Genomic DNA, 16,761 nt, shown 5'->3' on the forward strand with positions numbered 1-16,761 from the left:
AAGAATTATTTGACCCTTTGAGGAACCTTCACTTCTGAGAGTTCATTTCTCACACTACCTTCTGAACTCATTACCTTAATTACACTGACAAGTCTTCACTGGGACATCCCCCCATTCAAATGTGATCAAGGTAACGGTGAGATTCAAAATGCTCTAGAAAAATTTGAGAGTGAGATGATTTTGAATAGCAGAGATAACTGACATTCATATAGGTTTTTAAGGTTTGCAAAGTAGTTTACACACATTTCATTCCCACAAAAACCTTATGAGGTAGCTTTGTCATTTTACAAATAAGGAAATTGAGGGTTAGTGATCTCATGGCCACAAAGTAGTAGAGGAAATATTCAAACCCAGCTCTTTCTCATTTCAAGTCCAGTGTTCTCTCTACCAAGCCACATTACTGCCTTATCAAGAACAGGCTTTATGGAGGAAAAGGTACCCTGATGTACCTGAAGTAAGCTAGAACTTAATGAGAATAATCTCAACAGGCAGAAACAAGGGAATGGGTTTTAAAGTACGAGGTACTGCAGTGTAGAACAAGAACAAGAATCTGGAAACAGCTACTCATCCAATTTAGCTAGAATATAGACTACAAGTGCACGAAGGGAAATAATGTAAAAGGTCAGTCATAGCCAGGTGTGGAGGGTCTTAAATGCAAGGATAAGGAATTTTCATTTTATCATAGAGATAATAGCAACCCACTGATGTTTTTTAAGCAGTAAAACAGCATGATCAGACCTGAAGATTATTTGGCAGCCCTGCAAAGGACCAAAATAAATAGCCATGATATAAACTTTTATTTAAGAAACCTGCTCCCCTTCTCTTATTCAAAAAAAGATACTATACTATTTCTTTGTCTCCAGTGTGTAAACAGTCTGTTGAACAAGTGAGAGGGAAAGGACCATGCTTTCTTCACTGGGATACACAGCATAGACACATAGCAGCTAAAAAATAAGTAGAGTAGGAGACAGACCCTCTTCTTTACCAGGATTTGCCTTGCACATTGAAAAGAGGATTGCATATCTCCTGAGACACTCTCAGGGAGTAAGTGGCCATTTACTACAGTAGCTGGTAAGTGATGTATCTGCCTGTAGTCTCTTATTTCTGCCTGTAGGGTCTTATTTCACCACCTGCCCTTGCTTTATTCCAAAGTATTGTGCCACTGGATCTCCTGCTTGGATCCTGGGAAACTGATTTTCTCAAAGTTTTCATCATGTCAACAACTCAATTACTTTTCTTTTGTCATGACAATATGCTCTAGAATCCAGCTCATGTTCCATGATATTGGTGAACAACTCCTACTCTAGAAACTGTTCTAGGATATACTTGGGAACCATCTTAACCAGTGACTGCTTTGCTAAAGGTATATTGCCATTATACCATGATGAAAACCCTAGTGATATTCTCTTCCTGCATTCACTAAAGTTACATCTTTTTTTTGTAAGTTTTTTTTTTTAGGCAATCTGGGTTAAGTGACTTGCCCAGGGTCACATAGCTAGTGTCTAAGTCTGGATTTGAACTCAGGTCCTCCTGAATCCAGAGCCACTGCTCTATCTACTGTGCCACGTAGCTGCCTCATGTTACATCTTAATGGTTTTATATCAACCTTTGCTTTCTCTAGAAAGAGGACAAACATCTGGTTGATGTGGTCATCATTGCAAGCCATAAACATGGTATGATCAGTGCATTGAAGCTGTCCTTCACTGGGTTTGGCCCCAGACTGGGATTTGAACTATTCTAAGGTCAGATCTAAGTCATCCTGGTTAACCAAGTAGCCCCATCATGACACAACTACATGACAGTCTGGCATATGGGCTTAGATGGTAGGTAGTCCTGTCACCATTAATATCAACTAAACTCTCTTTCTTTCCCTGATCTTGCCTCACTCATCTAGAACTTGGAATGAGTGGAGTATACCTGTGTGAGGCTCTATAGTGATATTGAAGAGGTGTTATACAATGTTTCTGTTACTAGAGTTCTAAAGCTGACCAAAAATAGAACCTTAGATACCATCTAGTCCAAATGTCTTCATTTTGTCAATGAGGAAACAATGAAGTTTTTTCTCCCATCCAGAGACACTTTAGCAGGGCCAAATACATTTATTGGAATAAGAATATTGATAATTTATTTATGAAATTATGAAATAAGAACAAATGTGCTCTGTTCTCTGGGCCCTTACCAGGAAAGACAAGGATTGGCAGTGGTGATGAGGGAACCCCAAAATCACGACATGCAGGTCCTGTCTGAAAGAATTCAACCCAAGCCTTCTTTCAGCCACAGACAAGGTTTATTAAAGATATGCCATATTGGCCAGACTTTTAAGAAATCTGAGCATCTGTGAGCTATTAGCTGGATTGTAAAAAATCTGAGCAGTGGCTAGATTATAAGAATCCGAGTTTTGGCTAGATTATAAGAATCTGAGCAGTGGCTAGATTATAAAAATCTAAGCATCTTAATGATGAAGATGGGATCTAGACCCCAAAAAGGAAAAACTCTGGACTTTCCCACTTGGCCAAATCTCTGGCATTTGCCTGAAGCTATAATCCCATCAACTGGCCTTTCATTGTAGCTACACCCAATCTCCCAGTTCTGTTACCTTACCTCCCTATGGCCTCAGGCCACTTCCCTCCCTTAATCCTATCTAGGCTGCATTCTCCTTTGGCCACAGAACAGCTCAGCAATCACACTTTAATAATCACAACAGGTATAAGGACAAACAGCAAAGAAAATACAAAGACAAACAATAAAGGCTGTTGTCTTCTTCTACACAAGTCACTGCTAATTGCAGGGAAGGGGAGGAAGAAAAGGAGAAAGGGGAAGAAAAAAGGGGTAGAGAAATCCTTTCCTCTCCCACACACCTTAGTTTTCTCCATAAAATCCCCACTCTTTCACTCTCTCTGACTCTCTAGAGTTTAGCTATTTAAAGCCCGTAGGGGCATAGCTAACTTGTTTTCTCACCTAGTCACACCATTGCCTTCTGATTCAGTATGAGACTTATTCCTACCTCATAAAGGTGTGGTCACAATTTTACTGAGAGTTTAACACTATGTTCCAGATTAAAATCTCATCATCAGTGACTAAATCCCGGACTACATGAACTAATTTGGGGATAGGAAGTGGTAAATTGTGAGCTGATTAAAGGTTGGATTCAATTATTTTTAAAACCTTTTTTCCCAGCTCTAAAAATTTGTGACAATGTAGAGTTCAGGGCAGAAGATCAGTGAAATCTAGAGGGGTTGACTGACACCAACCCAACAAGAAGGGTTCCTGGAGGAGGAATTAGACCTTTAAACATTTAGATAGCTGGATGACAGAGGGGGAGGCGTTCCTAGTATGGGAAAAAATATAAATGAAAGTAAAGAGGAAGAGTTCTAGAAAAGGTGAAAAGTTCCAACTAAGCCTAGGCTCTAGAGTCACTTTGGGAACAATGATAAAGCAAAGAGCATCAGACAAAGGAAGGGATCAACAAGTAGGAAATATCAGTAAAAAGAAACACCAGGGACATAATTCCCCTTTACTTAAAAAGACACGACAAAGGATCACACTATCTGAGCCAATAATGATGCCCCAACTCTCTACTCCACAGAAGTGCATGAGGAGGGGAAGTCCTAGGCTCAGCCATGCCATTTGGGACTATAGGAGGGGATATGTATGGAGAAGTGTGATCCCCAGCTCAGCACCCCAGTCTAGCATTGCTAAAAAAAAAAAAAGGCAGAGCCTTAGTCTGTTTGGCATTAATTACTCTGACAAAGACTCCCCATCTGAAAAGAATTGTTAGGAAAACAAGAAAGCAGTCTGTCAGACATTTGGTTTAGACCAGCACCTTACACTATCTATGACACATTGATGAGGATGGGATCTAGACCTCAAAAAGGAAAAACCCTAGAGGGCCAAATCTCTGGCATTCACCTGAGGTTATAATTCCATCAATTAGCCTTTCAATTGGCCCAATCTCCCAATTCTGTTACCCTTGACCTAGCCTAGCCCTCCATTGTCTTACCTCTGTATGACCCCAGGCCACTTCCCACCCTTAATCCTGTCTAAACTCCATTCTCCCTTGGCCATGGAATTCTATTATCTCATAGACTACTTGGCCACTCCTAGATCCCCCCCCCCAAGTCTTTCTGTATATAAGGTTCATCTTGTCTCCATTAAGATGCTCATATAATCTAGCCAAAGGTTTAGACTCTTAAAATCCAGCCACTGCTCAGATTTTTACAATCTAGCCAATAGCTCAACAGGTGCTCAGGTTCCTTAAGAGTCTGGCTAATATGGTGGATCTTCGATAAACCTTGTCTTTGGCTGAAAGAAGGCTTGTGTCAAATTCTTTCAGGCAGGACCGATGATGCGGTCTTGGGGTCCCAGCTCCCCTAAGCCTCTAGACCTCATCAACACCATAAGCTCTAAATAGCTATGTGACCTAAAAGAAAAGATCACTGTGAAAAAACATTTAGACAATGGAAAGAGTTGCCTTGAACATCAATGGTTAGAGGCAGAGTTTTTAACCAAGTAAGATGATCATAAAATATAAAAAAGAAATGTTAATTACATAAGGTTAAAAAGATTTTGCCCAAACAATTTTTTAAAAAAAGATCAATGCTACTACAATAAAACAGAAACTGTTCATTGAGGGGAAAATACAGCAAATATCTCTGACAATGGTCTAATCTCCAAAATGTACAGGGAATTGATACAATTATAGACAAGCAAATGCCATTCCCTAATAAGTAAGTGTTCAAAAGATATGAACAGTTTTCAAAAGATGAAATGGAGGTTATCAACAAGCTAATGAAAGAATGGTCCAAATCATTAATAATAAGAGGAATGCAAATTACCAAGGAAACAATGTTTTTTTAATACCTGTCATCAACTGTATACAGACACATCTAGCTTCTGCTATGTCTAGCTTGTGCTGCAAGAAGCCATTACTGATATGATAGAGGAAGAAGAAAGAAATTCCTCCAAACACACATTGTCAGCAGTACAAGTGAGTCCTCAGGGGCTGAATTCTTCCTCCATAGTTGGCTCTTCTTAAGTGTCTCTCCTATTGAGAGGCACTAGAGATAGAAGGGTGGATATAGTGCTAGACTTGGAGTCAGAATGATCTAGGTTCTGTTAACCTGAAAGTTTGGTTAAAGAAGGCAAACAAGTTAGGTGATACATGATTATATAGTTTATTCCCCTTTAGCTAGCGAATCATGTTAACATGGAAGCCAGAATGTGATTCTGACTCAGAGATTAAGCAAAATGAGAGAGGTTTTATACAGTTGAGAGTGATCAAACTCAGGATGTCTGTGTTACAAAAAATACAGCCTCCATATGTTTGTTTAACATATAGCATGGGAAAGGAATTTTCTTAATTGAATAGGTTGTAAATACAATAAAATAGGAGAATGTAAAAGTGTCAATTGAAATTATAGACCAAGATAAGAAGAATCCCATTGTCCAAGAGAGTGTCTGGTCCCAGACACCCTGGGCTTAGTGATAACGAACAGGAAGAATGCTGGTCAGTTCCATCTGGGCTTGGAAATTGCTGACACAGGAAGGGGTGTTTTTAGTTCACTTAAGGAGAAAAAGATTAATTCAGGTTTTTGGCCCTTATTAGGGCTCAATTGATCTTAAATGATTATCAGCTCAAATACTACCTCAGTCACTAATTAGTCGTTGAACTAGCAAGTCACTCATTTCCTGTACTATAATTTCCTGTAAAATAAGGGAGTTGTACTCCATGGTCTAAATCTGTGTACTCCACCTCTAAATCTGTGATGTTATGGCAAAAGTCTATTCTTCTGTTTCTAAACTCTCAGTCTTTCTCAGTTCATCCTAGGAACCAAGGCAATTCAAGACCAAAGGCAAATCTATTGTCTCTGACCATCCTCAGCTCCTTTCTGACCCTTTCATATGCAAATTGACCACTCATGTCTGAAAGGGCTTTTTGCCCACACACTTACAAATGCAAATGAACTACTTGAAGTCTGACACTCTGCAATCTTATTAAATGGATTGAGGTTCTCAGTTGATCATGGATCCATTAATCAACCCCCATCCCTTACACATGTATAAATAGATTTCGTAGGTCATAGGGTTAAAACAAATGGATGGATTCTAGATCAAGAATGAATTATTAATGGCAGCTGGAAATGGTTAAGGATATTGTCATGAAGGGTGATTGTTCCTATAAATGTTCCTCTAGTGTCCCTTCAACCAGGACCCTTGGATTAGAAGGAATATGGAGCTGGCCATGGAGGAATTTCTTATGGTCTTGTGCCTTAGTTAAAGGTGATGGTCCTGTATGACTTCTGAAAGAAGCAAAGTAGAGATTTTTCCATCACCCATATTCTCTTTAATTAAAAAAAAAACTATGTATATTAATGACTCTGAGAGGCAGTGAACATAATGGGTAGAGCCTTGGAACTAGGGTCCCCAAGATGAGATCCAAGTACTGTCTCTAATACTCATTATATGACCATGGGCTAGTAACTTAACTTCTCTGGATCTGTTTCTTCATCTTTGAAATGCAGATAATCATATACCTATAGAACCCACCTCACAGGTATAAGGATCAAATGAGATAAGGTTTATAAAACATTTTGTAAGCTGTAAAGTGCTATATAAATACCAGTTTCTAAGAGAAATTTGAGGTCATTAAAGGAGTTCTAAAACTTCCTTAACTTCACTATCCTCCTACAGTCATCTCCTTCTGCTTCCACCTTATTCTAGGCCAAACTTGTTGCCCATTTGTACTAACCCAGACATGCCTACTGATGGGCAAGTTCTATAGGTTGCCTCTTGACTTTATATCAAAATTTGAGCAATAGATATTTCTTTTTCCTCACATACTTTCCTTTTTGAAAGTTCAGGCCAAATTACTTCGAATGTCTATGGATCACTTATGGAAGCATCTGCAATGTTAAAAATAAAAACATATCAAACCACATAATCATCTCAGTAGATGCAGAAAAAGCCTTTGACAAGGTACAACACTTTTTTATGCTAAAAATCCTACAAAGTATATGCATAGAAGGATTTTTTAAATATAAAAAGCATCTATCTAAAACCAAAAACAATCATCATATGCAATGAGGATGCTCTAGAATCTTTTCCAGTAAATACAGGAGCAAAACCAAGATGTCCACTTTCCTCACTATCATTTGATATAGTTTCAAATTCTTCCACCACAATCTGTCTGTGGTGGATTTTTAACCTTATCTGCTACTGATCCATAATATTTCATTCAATTTAACAGACAGTTGTGAAATGCCAACTATATGCAAGGCATTATGGTAAGTGCTGGGAATACAAAATGAAAAACTTCATAGTCCCTGTCCTCAAGAAGAGCTAAGACATGTGCAGAAATAACTGATACAAAGAAGTATATGAAAAGGGCAAAAGTGGCCCAGACATAGTACTATAAAAATAACTGACACTTATATCACACTTTTGTGGGGAACTGATTTCATTGATAGAGCTTCCAGTGAAGAAACTCCTTCCACCAACTGAGATCAGCATCTGTTCTGCAACTTGTAGTCTTAAAGATTTATCTCTATTTCTGAGAGGTTAAATGATTTCCCAGGGTCAAAGACAGGATGTGTCAAAGGCACACCTCATATCTTTCTCATTCTGAGGTTGACTCTCTAGAAACTATATATCATTGTCTCTCTCTAGATATAAAATACTTTACAATTTACAAAACATTTTCCTCTTGTAGTGCAGGGTCTGAGTTACTTCTCAATTCCTATTTACACAGGAAAGTCAGTTCTCCAATAGGCAGCTGACTACTTCTCTTCTTAGGGTTCTAGGCATAGTCTGAGATGCCTAATAGTATTATTCACAAGCCCCCAGCCATGTCTTCCCCATTGATTATTACTGATATCAATCGGCCACCTAGAGTTAATTAGTTTTTTGTTAGAGGTATTTACTAAAGAGGCATAATAAGAACAATGGGCATAAAACCAATCTCCACCAAAAGTCTAGGACACAGCCTCCCACAAATTCATATAGAGTACTGGAGAAAGTGGGCTCAGTTCTAGAGAGCACATGTGGCAAATCGGAAATCATCCTAGTTAAATGAAATCCTTTTCTCCCTTTGTGGAGTTCTTATGAAATTCTACATTGGTATTACTTTCTTCTGGGTTCTTTATATAGTCCTGAGGCTGTTTTTTTTTAAGTGTCTAGTTTGTCCTGAAATTCTAATGCTGCCATCAGCCACTGCTATTCCAAGTTACTGCTAGGATATGATGGGAAGTACAAGTTTTTCAAAGTTCATAAGGTCATCTTCTGATCGCGTGCAGAGGGAAGGAGATAGAGAATACCTTCTCCGTCCGGCCCCTCTCCCTTCCCCACTATTCCCCCAAAAGTGAATCATTCTCAAGGGCTTGGCTGGAACTGTTCCAAAACTAGTTTTGCCTGCTTTAGAATCCTAGTTTCTGAATAGGCTTGCTGTTTTTTATCAAAGGCCCACCAGGCATGACCAACTCTCCTGTCAGTCACAAGACATTTCCTGTGTGTCCTCATTTGCTTTCATCCAATGCTCACTCCTTCTGATTGATTGTGAGAAGCGAGTTTTTGCCTTTGATTGATTCATAGAGATGTCTAGGCCTTGTTCACATCTAGTTTGTTCTTCTTATTGATTCAGTCCAAAAGTCTGGCCCCTCTGCATTTCTTGAACACCCCTCTTATACTCATCAAAGAGGCAGTACAAGCATTATTATCCCCTTTAATAGATGAGGACACAGAGGCTTAGGAATATTAGGTAACTTAGTCAAGGCCACTCATCCACAGCTTCCAGCACTGAGCTGCATGTCAAAGGACTAAACTCTGGCTTTATGGTTGATGTAGATGTTGGGGGAAGCTTCTATTCTACTGGGGTTTCGGGAACTGGGTCTTATTGTCATCTAGAGTTTTTAAGGGAATGAGAGGTAATAGAAGTTGTATAACACTAGTCAAATTGACCTACATGAAATGGAGAATGGACGAAGTGCAGGGGGTGAGTGTAGGCAGAGGCAGAGTGGGCAGCTCATCTTGGACCTATCCATGGTGCTGCATGTGCTTTCCTGGTTATCCTGCCTTTGGCATGCTTCCAGGAAGCTGTGGCATTTGGAGCTTTGAGATGCTCAATGTGTGTACCTACTGCCCCAAAGCTAGGAAGTTTGCTTTGGAGAGGACAGTGATAAAAAAAAATGTGGCCAAGGGTCAGTGTATGCTGCATCCTGGGAACACTCTCTGTGATCTTCTCCCCAGCCCTATGGATACATCTGTGCCAAGGTCTCTGGACCCTGTCCATTCATAGGCTAGACACCTTGAGAGCAACATTTGAAGACATAACATAGAGATTTTTTATGGAAGAGGCAGAAAGTTATGACAAAAAAGAGGGCTATACTGGATATTTACTAGGCTTGTGACCTTGTATAGTCACCTAACATCTCCAAACCTCCTCAGTTTCTTTATCTGTCAAATGGGGACAATAGTACTTATAATACCTATCTCATGGGGTTGTTGAGAGAGTTTTATAAATTTTAAAGCACTATATAAATGTAAATGGTGTCTTTCAGGCTGGTACAATAGACTCTATTGGGCATGTTGTAAGGTATTGGCCAAGTTTCAAGAAGTGTGTTTCACAGGTCATGAGTTTCCTAAGGGAAGGGAGGAAAGGAGAAATAGAGAGGGAGGAAGAGGTTTAAAGACATATGAACTATTTTCAAGTTTTTAATGAGAGCCTTATTAGGAGTCTACTACCTGCCAGACATTTTATAAATATTATCTCATTTGATCTTCACAACAACCCTAGGAGGAACTATTATTATCCCTATTTCACAGTTAAGGAAACTGAGGCAGTCAGAAGTTAAGTAACTTGTCTAAAGTCATACAGCTAATAAGTGTCTGAGGCCATATTTTCTCAACTCCAGGTTTAGCAGTCTATCCATTGTACCACCTGGCTACTCCAACATTAGTTGGGAACATTTTCCTTTTCAGGCTTATTCTTCCTGCATTTACTCGTAGGTGAATCCGTGACCATCTCCAAGTCATCCTGATCTATGTCTTGCCACTTGCCAGATGGCTCTGGAGGAGAAAGTGAGGCTGGTGACTTTGCACAGCCCTGCCTCACTTAAATCCAATTCACTTGCAAGTCAAGACATCACATTCCTGATGTCATTAGTCCTATTCCAGAAGAAAGACAAACAACAACAACAACAACAATATAAATGAATTCAAATCTTCCCAGTATTGGCTGGGGCTCAGAAGAATCAAGGGAGTATTAAGATGGACTTTCTCCTATGGTTGCTAGGTGATAAGAGTTGGGAAAGGAAGCTCATTCTGAGTTGGAGTATTATCTGCAGATGACATAGGGCCAGGATTGATGAGGATCTCCGCATCTTTCTCTTAGCGGTTATCATTAGAGAAGGGACAGAATTTACACTTCTGTTCTTGTTTATAAGGTTTAAAACTTTTCCAGGATTCAAAAGCTCCTGAATAGAAGCAGGAAAAGGAGATTTCATTAGCTTTTCAGCAGTGTATTTAGGGTTGGCCCTTGATGAGAAAATTGTGAGTCAGAAAATTATTCATCTTTTGTGCCTTCATTTTCTGTGGCCTCCCTCAGTACTTATATGGGGCCACTCCCCAGTACCTGCCCACTCTCTATGAAGGAAACCTACACTCAGGAACTGCTTTAATGTTGGGGTTTTGCATAGAAGACTCTAGGCTCAGCATTCAAAAAACTGTGATTTGGGGAAAAGCCTGGAGGATAATAGTGAAGATGGGGATGGGGTTCATGGGAACAGGAAAAAAAAAGTTCAAATTGGGGTGGGGGAGGCTGGATCCAAAGACAAATTTTCCCTGCTTCATGATTTTGCTAAAGGCCAGCCCCTTGAAAGGTGAGGCTTTCCTGCTCATAAAGAATCAGGAGGGGGCAGCTAGGTGTTGCAGTGAATAGAGCACTGGCCCTGGAGTCAGGAGGACCTGAGTTCAAATTTGACCTCAGACACATAACACTCACTAGCTGTGTGACTCTGGGCAAGTCATTTAACCCCAATTGCCTCACCAAAAAAAAAAAAACAAAAAAAAAAACCCAAACCAAACCTGAATCTACAAGAATCAGGAGGTTTCTATGAAATTGATTCCACAGAACAGCTTGATGTTGTGAGGGGAACAGGCTGTCAGAACAGCCCAAAAGTCTTTTCCTGCAGCAAACACAGAAAAGACCATTGTATTTATTTCCTGAAAGCCATTGAAACATAAGTCTGTAGAAGATATATCACTGGCAGCTACGTGTTATAGCAGATAGTACTAGACTAGGTGTTAGGTAGACAACATCACGGCCAGGCAACAAGCATTTATTAAGCGATTACTATGTTCCTGGAAAGGTGCTAGGCATTAGGGATACAAAAAACAAGCAAAAAGAAAGTCCCTGCCCCCAAGCAGTTTACATTCTAATGAAGGAAAGTGGGTGGGTGGGGAAAGGAGAAAGTATCTGCTTCCGGGGCTGGGTGAAATTCTGAAGCACTGCCTAGAGGGCAGCTAAATCAGGTTGGCCTGGCCAGTTCCCGAAATGGAGGCCCCTTCCTCTCCACTAGGAGAAGGCTGGAGTGAAGGAGGAATGTAAGAAGGTCCTAGGTACTGGGGAAAGTTCCCAGAAGACTGGAATTTGAATCCTTACTATCTGTGTGACCTTTGACAAGTCATTTAACCTCTTTGAACATCAGTTTCCTCATTTACAAAATGAGGAATTTATATTTATTAATAAATTTACATTTATTAAGGTCCCAGTCAGCTCCAAATCTATGATCCTATGGCACAGAAAATAGAGCGTTCCCCACAGGTAGCTTGGTCAACATGATTTCAGATCGCATAGCCTGGACTCCTTCCTTCAGAGAGAGCTGCCTTACAAAGACAGGGAAATGACATCTACTTTTTTCAAGCGCCCAGTAGGTGAGGTGGCCACACCCACGCCCTAAATTCAAGCTTCACAGAATTTGAGATGTTTCAACATGTCCTACTGAACAACTTAGTAATTTTCCACTTATCCATTTGCCTTACCTGTTCTGTTCAAACAGGCTAATTGTTTTCCCTAAAAGACTCAGGTGTAGTAAGAGGAGGTCACCTGAGAACTCCATAAACAACTGTAGCTACTACTGGCAGATGCTCATCTCTCCAGTGCCAGTAGACTTTGATTTAATCACTAAAGGCCTCCAGCAAAGGAGAAAATTCAATGAGGAGGCTCCCCCTAGTGGACTATGGAAAGATACCATACAGAAAGAGAAGCCTCATTTCTGTCAGAGGAGTGTTGCAGAGTCCCAAGGTCTAGAGAACTGAATTGTGACTGAATGCCCCGGTTTAGTTATGTTGGACCACTCTTAGAGGTTCACAATAGGCTCCCAATGCATATCTGTTGAAGAAGTGAGAGAATAAAAAGAATGGCCTAACACTACTCTCCACATGTGATTTTGATCTTGGAATGTGAGATTTTTGAGGGGAAAAAATTGAAAATAGCTTGGAAAGAAAAATAGCAGTCAGAGGTGATTTCTTGGCTGATAAAAAAGGAGAGGTTAGTTTTGAAAACTCTAAATGGTTTCTGTTTTGTGGAGTGCATTAAATTATTTCCTCAGTTTCTCAGGGCAGGATTTTCTTTTGTTTTACTGATGATGAGAAAATCTAAAAAACAGTTAAGACCAGGAAACCTCATCGCCACAAAATGTTGTTTGAATATGAGGACATTTTTTTAAAAAAAATCCTCAAACTATTTTTTCCCCTATGCAAGAAGGAAGTACAGAATTATTACATGTCTTATTTTTGCAGTGATTCAGATATATTTCACATGTAATTAAAAACAATAATGGTCAGAGATGAAAAAACCTGAGAGGTCATTTAGTCCAACTCATACATTTATATATATATGAGAAGTTGAAGACCAGAGAGATACAGAGACTGGCCAAGTAAATGGTAAAAATAGTAAGTTGCAAAATTGTTATTTAAACCCTATTCTCTCATTCCAGATAGAAATCTGGATATTCAGATATTTGAAAGACTAGCATGTGGAAGAAAAATTAGATTTCTTCTATGTAGCTTCAAAGGGAAGAACTAGGACCAATTAGTAGAAGGTAGCTCTTAATATAAAGGAAAATTTTATAATAATCAGAGCTGTTTAAAAATGGAATGGGCTACCTTTCAAAGTAGAGTTCCACCATACCAGGATTGTAAGCAGAACAGTTGACTACTAATTGGAGTTGAAGGAAAGATACATGTATTAGGAAAGAGGGTTGGAATTTACACCCTCAGAGATATCTTTCCATTCTGAAGTTCCATGATAATCACATTTCTCTAAACATCTCTATTCATTATGCTAATAATAAAAGAAAATAGGAAATCAACAATTCAATTCAGTGAATATTTAGCCTCTACTAGGTGTCAGGTATTGTGCTAGTCCTTGGAGATAAATGGTAAAAATGAATCAGTCCCTTTCCTCTGTTGAATATCTCCAATTTATCATCTATATCTATCTTTCTAAGGTATCTAGCTATCTAGCTATAACTATATTTATCTATCTTGTTTGTACATTTGTCCTTACATTGTTTCCCTTGTTAGACTGTGTGCTCCATGGGAGACTATTTTTTTGTCTTTTTCTATATCCTCAATGCTTAGCATAATGACTGACACATAACAGATGCTTAATAAGCTTTATTGACTGACTGACTGAATTGACAAGATGTTGAGATAAATTAATATAGAATAGAAAAATAACTAGTCTGATTTTAAAAAGATAGTAGAATACTAAATTATTGGCATAAAAGTGAAAAAAGGAGAATTCATATTAACTGAAGAGGAAATGAAGGAAACTATCAGAAAATTTTTGCTAATTATATGTCAACAAAACTGATAACTTAGATAAAATAGATATATTTATAAAAAATATAAAATACTCACAATAGGAAATAGATTGTTTAAGTAACCTATTATCAGAAAAAGAAATTGAACAAGCCATAAATGAACTCCCAAAGAAAAATGAACAAACCATAGGTGAACTCCCAAAGAAAAAAAACCCCAGACCAGATGGATTTATAAGTAAATTATATCAAACACTCAAAGAATAATTAATTCTAATATTATATAAACTGTAAAACTAGGAAAAGAAGTCATCCTACTAAACTCCATACAACTATGGCCTTGATATGGCCTAAACCAGAAGAGACAAAGCTGAAAAAGAAACCTATAGTCTACTATGCCTAATGAACATTGATAACAAACAAACAAACAAACAAAACCCTTTTAAATAAAATGTTAGCAACAACATGGTTGTGGTATTATCTAGTACTAACTTGTACTAACTAGACTTGGAGTTAGGTAGACAACATTACGGCCAGGCAACAAGCATTTATTAAGTGATTACTATGTTTCTGGAAAGATGCTAGGCATTAGGGATACAAAAACAAGCAAAAAGAAAGTCTCTGCCCCCAAGGAGCTTACATTCTAATGTAGAAAGACTGCACACAAAAGTGTGCTGCAAAGAGATGGGTGGGTGGGGAAAGGAGAAAGTATCTGTAGGGTGAAATTCAGAGAATCAGAAACACTGCCCAGAGGGGAACTAAGTCAGTCAGGTTGGATTTAAATTCAGAATACAGGGTGGGTTCAACATAAGAAACACTTTAAACCTAATAAACAAGGTTAATAACAAAAATGTCATACCAATACGCCAGAAGACAGGGTGGGGTTTTTTTCTGATAAAATTTTACACCCATTTCTATTAAAAATGCTAACGAGCATAGGAATAAATGAACTTTTCCTTACTAGAGTAAATAGTACCTACCTAAAAATAGGAGCCAAGGGGCAGCTAGGTGGCATAGTAGATAGAGCTCTGGCTTTGGAGTCAGAAGGACCGGAGTTCAAATCCAGCCTCAGACACTTGATACTTACTAGTTGTATGATCCTGGGCAAGTCATCTAACCCCAATTACCTCACCAAAAAGCAAAAAATAAAAATAAATAAATAAAAATAAGAACCAACATTATATATAATGGAGAAAGGCTAAAGAACTTTCCAATAAGATCAAGGTTAAAACAAGGGTATCCACTATCACCACTATTGTTTGATATAATTCTAGAAATGCTAGCTATAGCAATTAGACATGAAAAAGAAATTGAAGGAATAAGCACAGGCAAAGAAGAAACAAAACTCTCACTTTTTGCAGATGATATATAATCTAGAGAACTCTAAAGAGTAAACTAAAAATTAATTGAAACAATAACTTTAGCAAAGTTATAAAATAAACTCATAAATCATCAGTATTTTTGTATAAGAATAATAGGTAGTATATATGTATGTGTGCATATCATTTGATCCTCACAGCAATCCTGTGAGGTAGATGCTTTTATTATTCTCATTTTATAGATGAAGAAACTGAGGCAGGCAGATGTTAAATGACTTGCTTAGGGTTATGCAGCTAGTAAGGGTCTGAGACACAGTTTGAACTCAAGTCTTCCTGACTCCAAAACGATGGAAGATTGAGAGACTATGATAGATGGGCAAGGCAGAGAGCCCTTGGCCAGTATTAAACCATGTCCAGTGCTCTGGGGAGCCACCTTCAACCTGTATGTTTACATAGGAAACACCTAGGGCTGAGGCAAGGGACAGGTCTAATTGTCCGCACTTTCCCCTTTGAGAGAACTCACTGTGATTGGTAAACTGCTTGGCTTCCCATTGTACCCTTCCACAAATATTCACAGATTCCTCCTATGGGGTAGAGGCATGGGCAGCGAATAGAGAGTAGGGCATAGCCAATGGGAGGAATGATAATGTGGCTGGAAAAGAAGAAAGACACCTACATTCCAAGAGGGGTGGAGGCACTCAAGAGAGAGTGGCTATCTTTCTTTTTCACCTTACATAACCAACCTTTACAGACACTGATACAAATACATGAGATTACTAATAGTCTATAGTCATTCTTTTCTCTAGTTAGGGCCCTCGAAATTGAAAATCCCCTGATACTGTTAAAGTTATGCACCATTAAGCACTGTGCTGATGATATCATTCCTATATCCAGCCTTTGAAATTATTTAGGGGAAGATTACATTGGGAAACTTTTTTCATTTCATGGTTGAGTGCTACAAATTCTGTGGCATGATTGAAATTGTTATAGAAAAAGCGTGTTATAACCAAACCCAACACTTTCCTCCCTTGCTTACCACTTGTTACCTAGTCTTAACTGAACATGGCCGATGTTCATAAAAGGTAAGATTTCATACTGAAAGAGATCTTAGACAGCATCCAGTCCAACCACCCCATTTTATGGATGAGGAAAATAGGGTCAAGGTAAAAATGACTTATCTCAAGATAGTTATTTCCCATGTAGGGAAAACAGAGCCCACACTCATATCCAAGTCTTCTGACTCCCTATCTGTTGTTGTTCTCTTTTAACATGAAATCAACCCATAGCAGAACCTTGCTAATTTATCTTTATGATTGGAATGAGAAAGTGGGAGGTCAGTGATGATACTGGCTACATATTTAATGTTACATAGCTGTTTCACTCAATCTTGAAATCAGGAGGAAATGCTATATTGTGTAATTTAAAGTCAAGGCAAGCTTATTGCTCTAAAACACAGGGATAAGGACTGTATCTGATATTTCTTTTATGTAAGGAATTCCCAGGTGAGGAAAGTCCACATACTAATGAAGGTCAACAATTTCTCAGTAACTTATGGTCTAAGAGAGTTGCCTAAAACAGAGGTGTTAAATGTATAAGAATCAGATTAAAATGTAATTGGGAAATAT

General features: G+C 38.6%; 1 pseudogene; it reads right to left on the bottom strand.

Annotated features, from left to right (window-relative positions):
• Positions 1-1,059: 1,059 nt before the first annotated feature.
• LOC110218552 (DNA-directed RNA polymerases I, II, and III subunit RPABC1 pseudogene) lies at positions 1,060-1,416 on the bottom strand (annotated as a pseudogene).
• Positions 1,417-16,761: the final 15,345 nt, after the last annotated feature.

The sequence above is a fragment of the Phascolarctos cinereus genome, unplaced genomic scaffold, assembly GCF_003287225.1.
Source record: "Phascolarctos cinereus isolate Bilbo 61053 unplaced genomic scaffold, phaCin_HiC Scaffold_2;HRSCAF=192, whole genome shotgun sequence".
NCBI classification, from domain to species: domain Eukaryota; kingdom Metazoa; phylum Chordata; class Mammalia; order Diprotodontia; family Phascolarctidae; genus Phascolarctos; species Phascolarctos cinereus.